At 40.4% G+C, this 20,062-nt stretch overlaps 1 protein-coding gene across 2 annotated transcripts in view; it reads right to left on the bottom strand.

Annotated features, from left to right (window-relative positions):
* The window catches only part of FAM110B (family with sequence similarity 110 member B), a 108,472-nt gene that overhangs the window by 3,049 nt on the left and 85,361 nt on the right, over positions 1 to 20,062 (bottom strand). For both annotated transcript variants that reach the window (XR_010829690.1, XM_013185911.3), the window contains one exon: positions 13,201 to 13,267. The gene's annotated coding sequence lies outside the window, so the exon portion shown is untranslated. The remainder of the gene's footprint in view (positions 1 to 13,200; positions 13,268 to 20,062) is intronic.

The raw sequence follows: 20,062 nt of genomic DNA, 5'->3' as shown, positions 1-20,062 counted from the left end.
GCTCTCTCGGCACCCCCAGCGTGGTCCCAGCACGCCCGCGCTGCGGAAGGCAGGGGAAGGAAACCCCAGCCCCGCCACCACCCACTTCTGCAGGCAGACAGGGGAAGCACAGGGGATGCCAAGCATGGCAGGGCAGGGGGTTAGACCCGCGGGGCAGAGGGTTAGACCCATCTGCCTCCCGAAGATGGGTGAAAGAGCGCTTCTGAGCTGCTAGCCTTGGCTTTGACCAGTTGATTTCTCTACCCATTTTCTCTCAAGCTCCTGATCAGCAATATACTCTGTATATCCCACAAGTTCAGTGTTTTCCTTTTTTTTTTTTTTTGGTTAAAAGCTCCAGAAAATGAGCTGGTCTAAAAAGCAGCAACCCTGTGGACAAGTGACTTTTTAACTGCAGGGTACACACTTCATCATTAAGCTACCAAGAAACCAACAACCACAAAGTAGGAATCATAGAACCATTAAGGTTGGAAGAGACCTTTTCTTCAAGATCTCGCTAAAGCCCCATATTGCAGCTTTGAAGCCTGTTTGAACATCGGTCCCCACAGCATGGGTGCTCCAGCAACGAAGCAAGGATTTCCAGCTTCTGGTCATCAACTTACAGGCCAAACAGAGGGAAAAATACAAATAAAATTAAAAAATAAAAAAAGCTCTGTTCTAAGAAAGATTTTGGAGCATGTAAAACATTCTGACTGGGCTTGAAGGAGAAGAACTTGTGTTCACGTTTGGATACAATTGTTCAAGCTTTCTACGAAGCACGGATTCCCAGCAAAGTTTACCTCAATTTAAATCCTTTTACGTTTCTATCACTGGATTGTCACAACAATCTGAAATGCAACAGCATGGATGACAGGACAAGTGCTGTAACTATTTTTCCCACGTGAGGCACCGAAGGGCACTTATCAAGGAATCTACTTTTCAAGCAGTGATTTAGCTAATGGGTCTCATTTGTTTTATTACTGCCCCATTAATCTATGCTGTCCTTTTTAATATCCCATTTCTGCTACTATTGCGTTCTTCAGGGAGAGAAGGAAAAGCTGCTACTGCTTCTCCACTCATCCTGAGGTGCTCGAAGCAGCAGCCTTCCTGGTGATGACCTGCTTTCACGTACATTGCCATGCTCCCTGTGCTCATCCAGCAGCATCCAACTTACTAAAATAGGGTATGCCATCAGGATCCTGTTTGGACCAACAAGAAAACCACCCCCACATCCCACAACAGAACCCTTGAATTCCAGCTAAAGGTACATTAAGAGTAAAAGAAAGCAGCCTCAAGTACTTACTCCCAGAAATACATGATACATACATTGAATATTCACTCTAAATCACTCAAGGTCAAGGCAAGGAAATCAAATACATAAATGCTATAACGAGATTACAGAAAAAAAGCTGAGCTTTCTCCTGAAGGCTCACTGTCACAAGCATTCTTCAAATACAAACTAACATATTTAGGTGGGTGATAAACCAGACACGCATTCGGTGCAATTGAAAGGGTAGTGAAATGTTAATTAAGCTTCCCTTTCAATGTTGTTTTATAAATCCTAGTGCTAACTCCTCAGCAGTTTGACTTCCTGAATTTTAACTAAGTCTTTCTGAAAAAGAAAAAGCTCTCTTTCCTCATTTGAATCAACATATTTAGCGGTACTATTTTGAAATTAAGCATCAAATCTCCAAATGCTCTGAAGGCAATTCCAGCACGCATCTGCTCATACACATTTCCATTCCATACACACAAATCAAATCTTTCCACGTCGCCAGCTCAGAGCTTGACGGCTAAGTGCTTGTAAAAATACCCGATCGGTGTGTGCACTTGATGCTCATGTGCAGAAACCTAATATATGAGAGAACATAGGCCTTGTCAGGAGGGAAAAAAAAAAAAAAAAGAAAAACACCACCAAAAAAGACTCAGAGCCATAATTCCACATACTATAACAACGATGTTACCTATCTAAGTTAATACCACTTAAATAAGAGACAACTCTGCATTTCCTCCTTGGACATTGCCATCGAAGGTCTCAGTGGTTTAATAACTTCCTCACTCATGACAGCCCTAGATGATGCCAGCCAGCATTGCTCAGAGGGCTAAGCATCCACCAACACCACACTTAAAAGGAAGAAAGAAGAAGAAGAAGAAAAAAATCCCACTGTGCATGCATGTTCACCCGAGGGAACAAAAGTGCTTTTTCATAAGCACTTATGGGGCCAAGTTCCTCGAAGTCACTGGAAATATGCTGTGACTGGAGATGAGCTTCAGGCACCCTACAAAGAAAAGCAAAGGGCTCTGGGGGACCGAGGGCAGAGATGCTTACCAGAACTGGTAACAGCCAGGGGGTTATGTGGCCAGCCACAGAGGCTTTCTACCTGTGGGGCCACTGGTAAAAATTAAGGCAGATACAGCTACAAAAGAAGGATTAAAGTGCATTGTGTTAAAGTGTGTTGTTTAAATTTTCCTGAGGTACTGCATTTAAATATCACAGGCAAGTTTATTCAGTATTCTCATCTCAGAGCGCTAGAAATTATTAACCAGACACCTCCAGAAAAGCAAGTGGGATGAAAGAGGGGTGGGATGGATACCAGTGTAAATGAAACAACCTCTCCTGCCTGCGCTGTGATGGCTGCAGCCTAATTCTGCTGCTAATCGGCAAAGCTAGTGCAATGCCTATCAGCCCCTCTGCTGTCCACCGGCACCTGAAACACAGCAGCGACACTACAAGAGCCTTGTTACCTATAAATTTCATCACTAATGAAAAACGCTGAGCAGCAGCAGTACAGTGTAGTCCTAGGAAGACTAAATTGTGCCACTTAAGTTTCCAGTTGTGAAAACCATCACTGCAGCAACGGAGGTGAAAATGGCTTTCTGGCGGCTTAAACTCCAGAGAAACTCATCGCTTAGCCATCTGAATTGCCTGTTGTGGACAGAACAGTACCGGTTTTGCACTACAGAAATTCAATGGCAAATTTTCACTCCCAGAAAATGCATGAGATATACTTAGGGACCTAAGTGATGATCCTGTTATTCTATTCTGTTTACATCCAGATGTCTATTCTGTAGGTGCATTTCGTCCTGCAGACTGGGTTGTGTTTTTCACGATTTGCTCCAGATTTCCATTATTGTTCTTCTATATAAAAATCACTATACTTAAGAGATCATTTAAAAAAAATGAAAACTTATGCACCCGTTCAAACATGGCTCATTTTAATACTATGCATGCACAGATAAAAGCTTAAAGTTCATACTAACTGACCTCTTCTAACATCAGCTACTCTTGCAGAACTGCTCAGCAGAATACAAAACATACAAAGGGGTTGAGGGTTTTTGTTTTTTTTAAAGCTACATTTTCAGCCAGGCACTTTGATTCAGGATTCCTTTGTGGCAAAGGCAGAGATCCAAAGCACTTACTCATTCTAGGCATCATGCTCTAATCACTCTTAGGTCTGCAATATGTTTGTCAGGTATTCACATTTAAGTAACAGAATCACTATCTGCATGATTTAGGGGGAAACAATACAGTTGAGAGAAGCAATAGCTACATGACTAACAGTAACTACAAACAAATTCTCTATAAAATATTCTTCCCTTGATTTAAAGTCAACACAGTAGGAGAAAAACTATGCAAAAACTTTGGAATTACAGTTCCATGTGTATTAAATATACATTTTTTAAAATATAAAAGAAATTTATGAAGTGGTCACACTGACAAGTATTTATTTGTATACCTATTATTTTATTAATGTATAACAATCAAGTTTATTTTCTCTCATACCTAAAACTACATTCTAAACACAAATCGAATGATGCTATCTGACAGCAAACACTGCACTTCTCTCCCTGCTCCTGTGTTGCCTTGTAGCTCCTATAACTTGGCCAGATTTCAGCCAGCCTTTGCCTAAAAGTCTATTCTGAAAACCATCACATATTTTAGCAATATTCAAGTTGCAGCACAGCATCAAAAAACAACAGTGAAAGTATGGCTTAAATGACATCAGTGGAATTTTTACTCTTGACTTCAGTGAGGACACAGCTTCATCCGACAATGCCGTGCTGAAGCTGATGCTCTTAATTCATCCCTCTGGGACAGTGGATGAGGGGATTGTACAGGAGGTAGGATGAAGCACAGTGAATAAATATAACAAAGGTTGACAGCCTTTCCTCTGCTTTCCTTGGTATTTAAAGGCCCGTGTCAATTTTGTTTTCCAGATGGTAAAATATAACTACCACAGTCTCAAGATGCACCATAAACATCACAAATTCAAGTGTAAGTAATCAACAAGTGATCTCAATAGGGCTCAAGGAAATCACAAAACAAAGTTTGCAAAGGAACATAGTACACAGATGAAAAATAACAGGCTCTGCTAATGACTAGGTGCACTTTAGAGTTGAAAGTCCCATTACGAAGATGCTCCTTTGTTAATAGTTCCTATAAAGCCTATGAAGACTTCACTGAGAATAACTTGCTACAGTCTATGTACTAGGATATACTAATGTGTATGCCTGAAATGAATTTAAGTTCTTCTGTGGATGATTGTCACATTAAGCCTCACATGTCTATCTTATGTTAATAAGTTTAAAAATACGAGCTAAGTCTAAATAAACTAGGCTTACATTGAAATAAAATAATCCACATCCAGAATGGCAACAGGTATTACATTTTTGAAATCAATTTTAGATAAGCATGTGCATGGGTGTAGACTTGGTCTCAGTTAACATTAGCTGTCAAGATAAAGCATGAGGAGATTAAAAGATCTTTGAGATCTACCATGACCCAAAATACTAATCAATGTGCTGCCCTTTGGGAACATGAAACAGAGAACAACAAGTGAAGAGCAGTATCTGTTCAAGGAGTTAAAGCCTTGGAAAGGTCACAAATATGGTGTACACTGGCCTAAAAGTGGAGTGGCACAGTTATTATAGAAGTGGGAATCACAGAATCACTAAGGTTGGAAAAGACCTCCAAGATCATCTGGTCCAGCCATCCCCCTACCACCAATGTTGCCCACTAAGCCATGTCCCCAAGCACCACGTCCAGCCTTTCCTTGAACACCCCCAGGGATGGTGATGCCACCACCTTCCTGGGCAACCCGTTCCAATGCCTGACTGCTCTTTCTGAGAAGAAATGTCTCCTCATTTCCAACCTAAACCTCCACGGGTACAACTTGAGGCCATTCCCTCTAGTCCTATCACTGGTTACCTGTGAGAAGAGGCCGACCCCCAGCTCCCCACAGCTTCCTTTCAGGTAGTTGTAGAGAGCAATAAGGTCTCCCCTGAGCCTCCTCTTCTCCAGACTAAACCCCAGTTCCCTCAGCTGTTCCTCACAGTTCCAGAAACTGGTGGAAGTTTCCACCAATTGAAAAGATAACAACTTTGGAAAAGGCTACCACTTTGCACTGATGACATATTACATTCAATCAAAAAAACCCTTAAACACTTGCAACTATCATCAATTTTCTACTACTTTGCACAGGTGAACTGTACAATAGCTTGATATTTACACTAATTCAGCTCTGCTCTTGCATTACACTCAATGACATCCATTAATGCTGCATGCTAAACATGACTGTGAAGTGCTTTCAGGCTGTAAGTTTGTACGAGAAAAAATTCCTGTAACATAAAACTCTCCATAGAGAATACTACAATCACTTGACACACTTTCTGTTTCAGCGTGCAGTTAAAACTATGAGGCTTAAAACCGGATGCTGACATAACGAGAAATGCCAACTTCGTTGTAGGGAAATCCATAGAGGTATAAATGTCTGGAAAGTGCCTTGGTGGCTTTACTTGCATTCTGCCTCTGTACAGTATGCTCAGTGCTCATGGGGAGCTGGATAGAGATGCCTCTTTGAAATAAAAGTCTTCAGAAATTATTTTGCTGCTTCTTAGTTCTGAAATTTAGTGCTGTTACGTTATTTTTTTACCCAGTAGCCACAATCCACTATCAGTGATACTTACTTCTGGGTAAATTCTGTCCAAACATGAAAACTCTGATTTCTTTAAACAGGTGCAGACAGCTGCACAAATACACAAGAAAATTCAGAAATGAAATTTCCCTTTCTTCCAACTAGATAGTACAAAAAATGCAACTTATCTTATTATTTAGAGAGATACTACATGCTGTGTTTGTAAAAGCAGGAAAGGAAATCAATTCTGTTTTCTCTGGACCCCTGTGCTGCTTACAACATACCGCACTCTCAAATAATTTCAGCCTCTCATTTAAAAATACTTCAGGAGAAGGCCTAAAAAGTATAAGGAATGCAATGTAACTTATTATATTTGTAGCTCTGGCTTTTTGTGGATACTTCTACTTTAGTGCATATTTTATCAGAATATTTCTCTAAAACCCCTTGCAAAGCTTTAGGTGACACCCTTACCACTCCTTCATCAGCCAGTCTCAATGGTCCCAAGTACAAGCCCCAAGTATCTTAATTCTGCTCCTCTCCAGGACTGCTGCATTTAAACTTATGCCTTCCTCCTTACAACCACCTCACAGCCCTCTATTTTGGTTTCCTGGCCCCCATACAATTTGCCCAGGATCATCTCTGTACTTTTAGAAACGAACACAACCACTTTTGTTAAAGAACACTTGGCTCCGGTGCCTCGCAGCATTTCGGAGTTCATCAGATGCCAAGGCAGGTCCCAGCGGTTTGGTCCCTCTTCTCGGAGAGAAGCAGAGTGAACCCTTATTTTCTCTCCTTCATCACCTCTTCAAACAATTTCCCCCTTTCACCATCCCATTTTTGCAAGATGCAGTAACTCCCGTTCTGCTCTGGTTAAAGCAGCAGTGCTATCTACTACTCTCCTTTCTTCTCCTCCATCAGCAGGAACAGCCAGCACCTCAGGTCTCCTTGCCCCTGGCAGCTGACCTTCACAGCCACGCTTGGAGTTGGTATCCTGGAAAACCATTTATTTTTCTAGCAGTAACATTTCAGATGTGGAACACAAACAATTAATTGGCCAGCTTTGTGTGTCATCGCTGCACACTGGGAGGAAACAGAGGGAGGCCGAACAACAAAGCATTTTTAATTAAGAAGCTGAAGAAAAATGTTTTGAACGGAACACTTCATATTAATTCGCATCTCAGATCTGCGGTAATTCCTAACAAGTCCATTTTGAGAGCGAGCACTATTTTAAGCTACCCAAACTTCTGAGGTTTCTGTACATCACAGGTTCAGCATAAATCAGGTGCAAGTGCAAATTCAGTATAAATCACAGGCAACTGAAGAAGGAAAATCAGCATCTTCTATCTGCAAAAATGTGAAAATACAGCAAAAAAAGCACCCTTGTTCCAGCATTACCACACAGATACAGTGCCTCGCTAGCAGGGCTGGCAGGCTCCGTACATCAGTCACCTGCATAAGCAGTAATCGGGTAGTCGGGAAACAGCTCGGTATCTTCTGAAGAGTGGTGCGTCACCAAAAAAATGATTACCATTAACTCAGGATGGAACATATATTTTGCTAACAATATTTCCAACTTGTAGTCTCATTTTTCACCATTTAAGTGACAGCAGTATTCATAAATTCTTGGCTAGCTGATACTTAGACTCGAGACACCTGCTCCTCTGACAGAAATTTTTTGCTCAAGCCAAAAATGAGAATCACTTCTGAGCTCTTCCAACCCCATCTAGATCCTAACACCAAATGGGGTCAAAACCTGGACACCGTCCCCATCTCCCACACCGGACTTCCACAGAAAGGGGCTGTGAGAAGGCTGGAAGCAACAAGCACATGTAGGCCCAGCGGGATGCTCAGGGCACAGGCCCGTGGGCATGCCCTGCTCCCACCTGCCACTCAGCATGGGTGCAGCCCTATATTTATATTAATGGGCACGCACACAGCTAACTAAGCCAGATGGATAATTCCCAAGCTGTAGAGGAACCAGGGATTTCCTTGCCTCTCCTTGCCCGTTCATACTGCCTTACCCAGCAGGTACCTTCTGAGTATGCTGCAGGCCCCAGAAATGCAGCTGGGGATAAGCAGGATGACACAAGAAGCACTTCTGCCTCTCCTTCATTTGGAGTGCAGACTGGAAGTCAACTTCCACAGCAAATGAATAAACTAGTACAAAATGCACGTAGAGACAGACCCTTATCCAGCACTTCTGTTCAAAGTTTTCCACTAAAAGACAAATTTGCAAGCTTTAAGTTACAAAAAGAATGACAAAGCCCACACAGGGTACTTGGTGAGGCAACTTGGTTAATGACCCTACTCCAGCATAATTAAATAATTTCTAGGAAGTAGGATGGCTCCAGCTGAAATAGGAAGAGTCACCCAAGAGTGCCAAGCGGGTTCTTCCTCGGCAGGTGGAAGAGGACTGGAAGCTGGACTTGCCCCAGTTTGGGGACTGGGGAATTGATCCAGTCTCCCATTTCTCAGAAGCGTGCAGTAACCAGTGATCTCATGGTCACAAATGGCCAGCAGCTGCTACTGCTATGTCATTTTTGTGGGAAAAAAAACAGTTTACCAGACTCTGTCATAAAAGGCCTCAAACCCTGAAATCTGTAGTTGCCATGTTTGGACTATATTTATTGAGAAAGTTTTCCAAAACAGTTCACAATGAGAAATATACTGAAGGAACATAACATCGTAACTACAAACATGTTTTATTTAAAAACAATAAACCCACAATGAAAATAGCTGCAGTTAAGCATTCTCTTGCAGTTACTAACACTGTAAAACTCCAGAAATGTTAAAGTACATGAAGATCCAGAGTAAACAAATACAGCCCAGAAGAGAAACAATCCTAACAATTTATGCTGTGAAAAAGATACCACAACGAGCTCTTATAAATGGAAAAAATATATCAGACTTAAAATTTCCTTTCCTTTAGTAGTCAGAGATTTAATTAGTAAGAACTTTTAAAAATACTTAAACTTTCAAAACTAAGCTGAATAGCTTCTTTCTGAAGTTTCTTACTGTTTATGAAAACATATTTGAAAGAAACAGTGCACAAGTATATGGAGAATTTCTTATAATACTTACAAATTTTTACAGGTAAGAAACCAGAAAGTCACATAGATTACACAGTTATATATTTTCTTTCTAAGTCTAACGGCTTGTTGTTACCTTACTATACAGAAAATTCTTTTTAGTAAACGCCATACACAAATACAACCATTTCACCCTTTAAAACACAGAAAATGAATATCTTCTATTACAAATCTAGAAGACGACCTTTAATAAAGTAGTTGGGGTCTGGAGTGAGATAATCTTTAAGCTCCCATCCAACCAGAGCCATTCTGTGATTCTACGTAGTACACCAGGCGCGATTAAAAATTGGGTATGCTGAAAAAAATATCATTAGAAAAATGACAATGTTCACCCAGAGGAGTACAACAGAGTGGCCCAGTTCTGACAACTGAGGACTTTCAGTCACTTTGCTGATTAGCTGTGGGGTGTTGTTTGTCAAGTCTTTGTACTAAACATCATTTCTGTAACATGACATATTGCTGCAGTAAGGTCAGCATGGCTATTTAAAAATAATTTCTACACCATAATTGTCCTGGGCTAACCATTTATAAACATTCAGACTTTAAATACATGAAATAGTGCCCATTTATTTTTTCTTAAATAAACAAACTCTAAAAGTTTTGACTAAGTAAAAACAAATCTCTCTTTTTTTTTTTTTTAGCATGTGTGGTGTTGTTTTTTTTTAAGCACCCAATTTACAACAGTGTTCCAGGGCACTGCAACCTTCAGAGTGACTCAGTGAATGGTATCTTTTATTTTTGACTGGTACAGCTATGTTTTCTCTAGATAAGAGGACATTTTCCCATACCACAGCACAGTTCATTCCTTTTTCTTCCAGCCTCAATTCTAAACATACATGGCGTTGGAAGACAAGAAAGAAAATCAAAGGAGTGCATAGCTCTACATCTGCATATTTAAGATTTGTTTAAGCACATGGTTAAACATACCAATTTTGGCTCTGGAACACAATACAATTTAGGTCTTCGGTGTTATTCTAAGATGTTGCAATCAATATGATATAGCTGTATAACCCTACACAAGTACTATATTGTACATGCATGGCATGACTGCACATTTGTGTAACTCCTTAGACTATACCAGATGCATTTACTGTAGCTGCTAGAATACATTGAGTACATTTCCTATTACCGACATTTAATGTAATGACTCTTCACTAAAATAGTGCACTTAAACAGCTGAATTTATGAAGTCAGAAATGCCCAGGGTCTTCTTATTAAATGGTTTTCAGCATATCTGAGGACCCTGATGAAGTTACAATTATGACAGAAATTCTTCCTGAACACATCTTCTGAGACACCATAAAAATCACACCGTCTTAAAGCAAATAAAGTCTGTGTTGAGTCATCGTGACCAGGGCATTTAATAAAGTGAAGAGGGAGGCAGCAGAGGGAGGGTTGAGGCATCCCATCTCCAATTAAAAAACATAACAAAACAAACACACAAAAAAATGGGAATTGGGAGTGTGGGGACGGGCACAAGAAGCAGGAAATGGTAAGAAAAGTCAGAGGAGAAATGCAGTTATTAGGAAAAGAGCAGAGAATAGGTGATGGGCACAGAGATAGTGGAACCAAAAGAGTGAGCTGGGAAGAAAAAGATTATAAGGACATTGAGGGATTACAGGAAAAAAGGAAGACACGCTTCAAGTGCTCTTCCTCATCACCCCTGGCTCAACTCCTATGTTCCACATGGGGAACAGAGATGTCTAAGGGTGCAGGGGAGAAGTGCAGACCACGTTAGGGCTGCAGCCAGGAGACACATCCCTCTCCTGCAACCTCCATGCCTGGGACAGGTCACCCATTGAGCCTGATGGGTTGGCAAGGAGGAACTGGCAGCAGGAAGGTTAGCAGAAGGAGGTGACAGAAGGAGACCAGCCTTTGAGCCCTGTATGTTTTCAGGAGGAAAAACAACGGAGGAAATCCAATCAACCAGAAACACCTGCCAGACCATAAAACAAGTGCAGAGGTTTGCAGTAGGTTTCCTAGCAAAGCCAGTTCTTCCTTTTGGCGCTGCTTCAGCTGGCTTTCACGTGCTGTCGGCTGCTGCAGTGCCAATACAAGCAACAGACTTGCCCTTGGCAAGTCCTGAAGCTAGGATCACTGTTGACCCTCTCTACAGAAGTGCCTTGGACCACTGCTTACATAGACTGACTTGTTATTTCTCTACTCGTATCCCCCCAGAGTACTTCACCATTGCCTACATACCTGTCCTTCTCTCGCAGCTGTGATACACGGCCATGTTAATAGTTCCCCTCTCTCCAGTAAGCAAAACAAATTCTCCGAACAGGACTGAATATGATTGCCCAGAGTAACAGAGGAAATTTGATTCCAGCCTAGAAATTGGATACAAGTCTCCTGAGTTCAAGGCTAATGCTTTACCCTGATAAATTGGTATGTCTTTATAGAGGTGAATAGCAGCGAACTTTGAGTAGGTGGATCTAGCGAAACTGAACTTCAAAATCCGAAGGCCAAACCCCCTAAGCCAAAAGAATTATGGGATGCTGCAATCAAGGTGCTGAGCCTCAGGTGAGGAGATGCAGTGCCAGCTGTTTCACCTGCCTGTCCTTGCCACATAAAGGTAACCGTTCTCAGCCAGACCGCCGTCCCTGCCACTGCCAGCCTCTCTAGCAGAGGGGACGCCCCTTGCTCACCAGCACCAGAGTGTCACTAATCTGGGCAGCCTGCTCTGGGTGCCCTGCTTGAGCAGGGGGCTGGACCAGATGGCCTCCAAAGGTCCCTTCCAGACTCAGCCATCCTGCGATTCTGACCTGCACTGGTCTCCACACATCCTTTAAAAGCAAAAAAATTTAGGAGGGCTAGCTGTGTCACTGTATGCAGGACCAAATGCTGTCATTATCATAAATCACAGATTCCATGTTTCACACTTCAGAATGTGCGCTATGTCTCCCACACAGTTACAGACCTCCCAGAGCATCTGTATGAACACCAAACACTGAGTCCGTTCTCTAAGACAGTGGAAATAAATTCCATACAGCGTGGCATCATGAAGGTAAAAACCTGAAATGTGATGATGGAATCGGTGCAGGTTAGCTTCTAACTACAAAAAATGAAACAGAACAATTACAAAGCTTTGAATGTTCCTCATGTCAGTCCTTGCAGCAGCTACAACAGCTTTGCCGTTTTTAATTTCAGACCACAACATATCTGGAATTTCACATTCTGAATTTTCTCAGCTGACAGAAATAGGTTTTGGGATGATTTCAACATTCTGGGAACTGATTTTTACCCCTATATTAGCCATCCATATTCTCAGACCTAACACTTTAATCTAAAATAAAACCAGCAGTGATAATTGTTAATTTAAGACCCCACGCGATGCAAATTTCTATTCTGGAGCCAAATACGGTGATTGGAAACAGATGAACATAAAATGCCTTCTACTGAGTGGAGTTAAAACTAAGTATTAGTGAAGCGTGTTGCTAATTTGATGCATCAGAAATTGATTACTGATTTCTTCTTTGCCACAAAGAAATGCTGAAAGTGCTCTACTAGCCTTTCGAGAATTGCACGATCATGGGGACGAAGCGCCATGCTCATATAACTGCTGTCTCCCTGGGTTTCAGCTGGTTTCCTTGTACTAACTGAGCACAAAGCTACTCAATATACAATATGCTTTCCATTATTTCCGATATTGGATTTTCCCCCTTTTGTTTAGCAGCTTTTAAGATTAAGTTAAAGATTTTAACATTTAATACTCATCTTCTGCTCCAACCTTGAAATCAGGCTCAGTGCGTTGTGGACAGACTCAGGGATGTTTAAGCTTTCCTCTGGTTTTGAGCACATATGTAGTTACCAGATAAATTACAGAAGGCTCTGGAGCACTAAGGTTACAAGGGATTGCTTATGCTGAAAGTCTCTGTTATGAAACAGAGTCTACTGAACTGGAAAACCGTAACCAAAGTACAGGTTGGGAATAAAGAAGGAAAAAACACTGGGAGCTACCTGATTATTTTGAGAGAGGATTCTGCCATGTTGACATGTCCGTCACTATGTGACTGAGGCTAACAAAAGTAAACCTTGATATTTCTTCAATAGTACTAATGATTCCACCAACTCAATCAATTAGTAAAGGTCAAGAAAGAGAGATTCATTACCAGAACACACCTCCCAGGACAGCAGAGGAGGACAAAGAAAAGTGCCTCTGGAGCTGTCGTCCTTCTATCAACCCTGGATAACAATAGGTATTTTAATTCAAAGGGTACCTGTAAAAGTGCAAGGCCAAGCTCTTGTCCAGGCTCTGAATGGTAGGCTGTAATGCTCCAGGGGGCTCTGGAAAAAAAATAAAAAAGAAAAATAGTATGAAAAAAGCAGTTTAAAAAAGGAAAAAGACCAGAAATATGGCAGTGGCATACAGATCAACTGGAGGATGTGGAAACGAAGCACCAAGGCTGGTCCATGCCACTAGAAGGGAAGGAAAGCAACATGCCACCAGAGCAACCAAAACTATTCACATGGAAGACAAAATATGTGATGAAGTCAACATGGTTGCACACTGCTACAAGTTGTGCAATTATAACTAATTAAAAAGACATTTGGGAAACCTCAGATCATAAGGTCACATATGCCACAGTATCTCAGGTGCAAGACTGAGATGTAGCCATACTGTGGATAAATACATAAATGCAAACAGGGCCAAATTTCAAAACAGAATTTAGTATTCACAGATGAAGGGCAACATAAAATTGCGCATTTTAAGTTCTTGTTATTGATTAACAAACACTTTTTTTTTTTTTTTTAACCATTTCCAGATGAAGAAGGGAAGAAATAATGGTAAAAACAAACAAATAACAATGAAGCTATTTCCATGAAACAGCTTTAGCAGGGCGTGGAATCAGTGTCAGCTACCCTGGTGGTGTTTGTCTGAGGAAAACTATCAATACTTCAATGTACTTTGCAGAAGCTGCTAGTTGATTTTGACATGGAAATATGGAGCCCACAATAATGATCTGTTTGTAAGTGACCTCCAATATTTACAGTCAAGTTCAAAGAGTTTCACTTCATATTGAGTATCATCTTTTTCTCTCCAACATTATTCAGTAGTATTTTGGATTTATATCAGTTATTAAAATGCATGCAAAAAAAATCACAAACTTTGTATTTTGTGTCACCTGCTAAACGTTTGTAAATATCTCCACGATATATTGGGCTGATGTAAAACCAAGTAATTTAACATTTTGAGATTATAGTCCTGTAATTAAGTATTTGTATACACAAAAGTCAAGAGAAAAAAGAAATCAGTGTATTAATTTTGACAGAAGAACAGTTCTGCAGAAGAATGCAGCCTTCTTCCCAAGCAGAAGTGTGTTGAGTTTAGTTGAGTTCATGATAATTTGCCAGTCCTGAACATGTAAAAACACAGACATGCTATAAGGGCAAGCACCAAAGAGTATCCTTCTCATATCAATATATACACTTTTTTATTGATAGAAATATATATGGCTTACTCTAATACTAGTAATTCAAATGGACTTGAGAACTATTAGAAAGATAGTAGTGATACACAGAAATAAAGCCCTTCAAAATACTGGCAAGACTAGAACACTTTCTATCATTTCCTCAAAAAACGTAACGCTTATTTTAGATCATTATTTCGAATAGCAACAGGGATCAACACATTTATGATGTAAGTGTCAGTGTGAGCTATATAGCTGAGTATGCTCTTACTTTGTGAACAGCAGTGTATACTGTTTCAAAGATGTGTGGCCTACTGAATCTCCTAAGTGCTAGAAAAGAGGTCATGATAATAAAAAGTTCAAGTATTAATACTGGAGAAGCTCTCGTACAGTGGATTGTCATAATTCTCTGGTTCCACAGTAAACATCCTCCTCCACGTCTCAAGGGTTTCTTGAGAGGATATGCATTAAACTGTGAAATTACTAGGAAGGGACACGCCACATGGGCTTCACTGAACTTGGATCTGGACCCAGGATAGCAATGAAAGAGAAAGATATACAAACAAAACCCACACAGATTAATGTTCTGTGGAGCTTTTAAGCACATTACTGGTTTCAACATTCATGATATGGAACGAAACACCAACGACTCCATTTAGCAGCCACAAAAGGAATGTACGGTGACAAAACTGTTAATAAATAGAATAATATGGAGTCATTCAGCTCACGAAATACAGATAAAAGGCACAAAATTCAATTAAGTAGTTTATACAAAGCATGTTTCTAATGGCTTATACACACACATTATCTACATTATAAACATTCAACCATGTAAACTATTGTACTGCATTGCCACAAGGGCTCTTTGTACCATTCCCAGTCAGAAAGCGTATTTCCAAATAGAAACCTAAATATTATGCAAGTTCTTCAATCAACACCGCAGCACAATGCTCCCCAACCTACAAGGGCCATCCACAAACGGGACCAACCATGAAGATCTACCTTGCGCAACCATCTAGGGGGGCTTGGGTGCCTCCACCAGCCAGGTGTGAGAGCAGGCAGAAGAGCAAATCCCCTGGCAGGTGGCAGTGGATTTTGTAGGTGCAGGAATGAACAGCCCAAGGCGGAACTATACATTAAGTTCACTGCTTGAAGTGGACGTATTGTTTTGGTAACAAATCTCCTCCAGCACTCTATCAGTCCAACACAGTGCCCTTCAGTGACACACTTCACAAAAACTTCTTTATCTACCCAACATCCTTAACACAGCTGAGAGGGACTAGGTACACTATTTTATACGTTTACAAATGTGCAGCTGCAAGAAAAATCTTGAGAAAACTCGGCACACAACCTAGACCTCAGCAGAAAACATGAATGAGGATTGTTCAGCATATTTGGCAGGACAGCTAAAGGCACCAAATTCCCCTTTCTCAGTTTATCCTACCCTTTTTTTTTTTTTTTAAAGTAAGTAAGAATGTAAATTTTATTCAGTTCTAATTACCCAGGTAGATTTAATTCTAATGTCTTTAGAAAACCTCATCCCTTCTGTCTGCACTACACCAGATCCTTCTCAGAAACGTTTGGTTCCCGTACCTATCTGTGTAGCCCTGCCACAGCTCAGACCAACCCAGGAAGGCCACCAAATAATCATTTATCTTCTCAGTGAGGCAGAAGGAAGGCCATGAAGATGTTCTGCACCTTCTGATGAATTAGTAGTACGATATGCAGCCAGCCTTGGCTCAGAAGAACTCACGTACTTGTGACTAAAGCACTACCAATGACAGGCCTCCAATAACGCAACAGAGCTTATTACTGTTGGCAACCAACGTCACTGATTCTTTGGTTCCTTTTAATGCTTGCTTGGATTTCGTCCTGGGCCCAAAGGTCCAGGATTCCATTTCCTTACCAGATGTATGATTCAAATAAAAGTACAGCTAGGCGTGCTGCCATACAGTTTTTACGTTGGACACACAATACAATGTGAAAACATTTGCTAGCATGTACAAATGCTAGCAGTGCTGCTTTCTGGGGATGCCCAGATCTGCTCCATGCAGACCGGGTGCAGCAGGCACCTGCCTCAACATTGAGTGCAACGGTATGCACTGCCAGTTTTGAAAAGTTACCACTCCACTTATTGCTCATTTCAACTCTTAGATTTTTTCCCTTTAATCAATCTAACAAGACCAGTGATAGCAAATTCATATCACCTCAACGGGAAAGACTGGCCTCCAGAATTCTTCCTTTTAGAAACAGCAAGTGGTCCAACAGCACTCCTCTTAAAAATCAGCAATAATTATGCTGATATAGTGCCAAAGACATGGTAGCTGAGATCTGTGCAAAGAAATGATTGATCATGAGCTCCTAGTAGATGGGTGCATGGGATGTAGTTTAACTCTGGCCTCAAGGCAAATCATTAAAGCAAGTATCTTCATCTTTCCAATTCTCTTGTTCTAAAGAGTGGGAAAAAAAAAAAAAAAAAAGATTTTAAGATATGTCAGATCTAAAACAGCACAAGGAAAGTGATGTCAGACTTCTAAAAAAAATCACAGAAATCCATGAAACTGAACAGTGTACACAAGCCAGTTTACCTCCTGAGCTTTAGCTGAAAGATTTAGCATCATTTATAAGGGCAGAAGACATATATAACACCTAGACAGGAAGCACCAAGATAAACAACTGGACTGGAATCAGACTATAAGAAATGATAATTTCTTCAATATATGTCTCATCAACAATTCATACAGGTTTGAACTATCATCTTCTTCTCCGAACTGGTGTTTATCTATTGCTTTGTTCTCTAAAAAAATCCCACAGCCTCATTCAAATTTCTCTCCAAAAATCATTTTTGAATGCCTATAAAAACACTCCATAATGGCCAGGCAGCTGGCATACTGCAATTGCTTGTTATCCTAATTTTAACAGTCTCTCTCATCTGCTGGAAAATCAAGGTCAAGTGAAAAACATTAACAACCACTATAAGGAGATCTGGGGATCTTAAAATTATGTTTGTAGCTAAATACATTCTGAATGTTGCTACTATTTTCTTCTTTTTCTTTATTTTTTTTTTTTTTACTCATTTGACAAGCAAAAGGATATACGAACCGTTAAGGAAGGAATAATGCTCCTTTTTGAGCCTGACTAACTTGAGGAAATCCATACCCAGGCTGGATGCTGGCAGGACCGAAGTTCTCCTTCCACTTGTAGGCCTGGGACATTCTAGTAACATGCTACATTTAGAAGACTTATTAAATAATATATATCTTTGTAACGGGGTTGAGATATTTAGGACTAAGAATCGTTGAAATGCAGAGGTAATTAAAAGAAAATAAAGATCTCCTTTTCTTTCTGGCTAGCTTCCCTACTTCTTTCTGTGGGTCAGCATTATCCCTAAAGGTACCTGGATCCTCCTGAGGTCAAAGATGTACACTTTCAATTAGTGGAGCCAGAAAATTTCACTTTGTGAAGCGACTAAGCGGTCCCTTTAGTCATCTGCCTGTTAGTTTAGCATCCTTACAATGGAAACACTATGCTATGTGCAAAAACACTGAGAAGCCCAGATTGTTTCAAAATCTGAAAGGAATGGCCAACTTGTCTGCCATGCAAGCAAGATCCCAGAGAGGATTTTTAAAGAAGAGAGCCTAATACCTGGATTCTTTGAGACACATTGGAAGAATGAAGAGACATCCAGCCCTGGATACTCTGAGCAGAGGGACATAGTTCGTAACCAGTTCTCAAAGACACTGCCAAGGATGTGTCTTCCTCAGCAGCTCTTAACTAAAGAGCATGGTGAGCCCCATGCCTGCAGTAAGCATACAAGGCATCATGGACAGGATTCAAGGAATTCCCGTTTTTACTTGCTGGAAACCAGAATGCTTGGTTGCTGAGCCAGAGCCTGGCTTTTCCTTAGATATTCACAACCTGAGAATTACCAAAACCTATCTTACAGAAAACAATGAAAAAAAAAAAAGGACTGTTTCCTCTTGTTGAAGAAAAATGAAGAAAAAAACAGAAGAAAGTTGTTATAAAACAAATTTTGAGCATTTTCTTGGGAAACATCATGTCACTGTTTGTAGCCTACCTTCTTTGTGCAAAACTAAAATATTTACATCGAAATATTCTTTCCATAGTTGTTCTACTCTTTGCCTTCTTCCATGTTTAGTGTCTTGACCCTGAACAGCAAAACCACAGAACTGCCACAACAGGAGAAGTGCAAACCGCACGTGCAACTTTATTTGAACAACCTGGATGGCAAAAAAAAACTGAATCAGAACACTAATGAGTTACACATGCAGACACAGAGAGAGGGGAACACCGTGTGCCCAAGTTGACCAAGGTGCAAATGAACAGAGAAGGAACCCAAAGCTGCTGCCCATGCTCCACGGAGGAGCAACCCATGCTTTTACTACAGTAGGTGGTTGGAAAGTGCTGGCACAAGTTAGGTGAGAGATAACAGCTTACAACATGTCTCCCATGATTGAAAACAAAAGCTGGAAATTGTGTGTTAAACACCTCTCAACCATCTTTCTATGTCAAAATATTTTTCTCACTGATTTTTTTTTTTGTGCAAAAATATCATAATGGGGAAAAACAGACCAAAAAACCAAACAACCAAACAAAAAACAACAATAACAAAACAACGACAGGACAGTTACAGAATCACAAAAATTAAATGGAAAATTTTAACAGAAGGAACTTCAAGTCATCAGTGATCTTTGCCTGCATGACTCAAGGGAAAATTTGGCTGGCTTTGGCAACACCAGCAAAGATGCCCTAAAATATTTGATGGTTTATATGAAATATTTGCATCTGGGTGTGCCACATTCTTACCTCACTCAAGAGGTGTGCTGGCATTTTCCATGATCGAATCCCACATTCCTCTACTTGCATTGTTAGAAAAAAGTCTTGCAAAAATTGCAAAAAGAATGATTAACAAACAGTTGCAGGTATTTTTTCGTTCTGAGTTATCACCGAACAGATGTTCTAGCACAACTAACAGTACTCAGTTTTGCTTAATCTACTACAAAAGAAAATCAATTGTTGAAATGAATAAATGTAGCTCAAACAGCATGGTTGGAGCACATCTGAAGTATATTACCTTCCCCAACAGTTACCACATATAATAGATATAAAAACATTTCTATAAATGTATATATTTTTGTATAATTTTTGCAAAATGTGAACTCAAGTACTGAAAAGTTGGACTTGTGTTTTTCAAAGAAATGGTTAATTAAGCCTAAATTCAGAGACTCTCTGTGTCCTTTCAAGAGGTACTTAACATCCGCAAGTTGAAGTGTGATTGCAGAGAAGAAGGAGCTTGGTGTCTCTGAAAAAAAATCAAACGTAGCAGTTCAAACTAGAGCGTATAAAGTTAAAGGCTACCGCTAGAAAAATGAGACCCCATGCCCCTTTGCTACACGAAGAAAGGCACCATGCACGATGTAACGAACACATTCCTCCTGATCCCTGGTCCATCATCCTTGGCAGCAGATCATACACATCTGTTACTAACACCTCTTGGTGAAGAGGTGGAGATGAAAATAGGACTCAGCTACATTTGTGCTCTAGTACCAAAAGGGGATTCTTGCTTCCTCTCTGAAAAAAAAAAAAGAAAGAAAAAAAAGGACTTTGATTTTAATGCAGTTACCTAATTAAATTTCACTGTGCATTTTTT

This window comes from Anser cygnoides, chromosome 2, assembly GCF_040182565.1.
Source record: "Anser cygnoides isolate HZ-2024a breed goose chromosome 2, Taihu_goose_T2T_genome, whole genome shotgun sequence".
Classification (NCBI taxonomy): Eukaryota; Metazoa; Chordata; class Aves; order Anseriformes; family Anatidae; genus Anser; species Anser cygnoides.
Note: the sequence above shows the minus strand (reverse complement) of the source record. Positions and strands in the feature narration are given on the sequence as shown.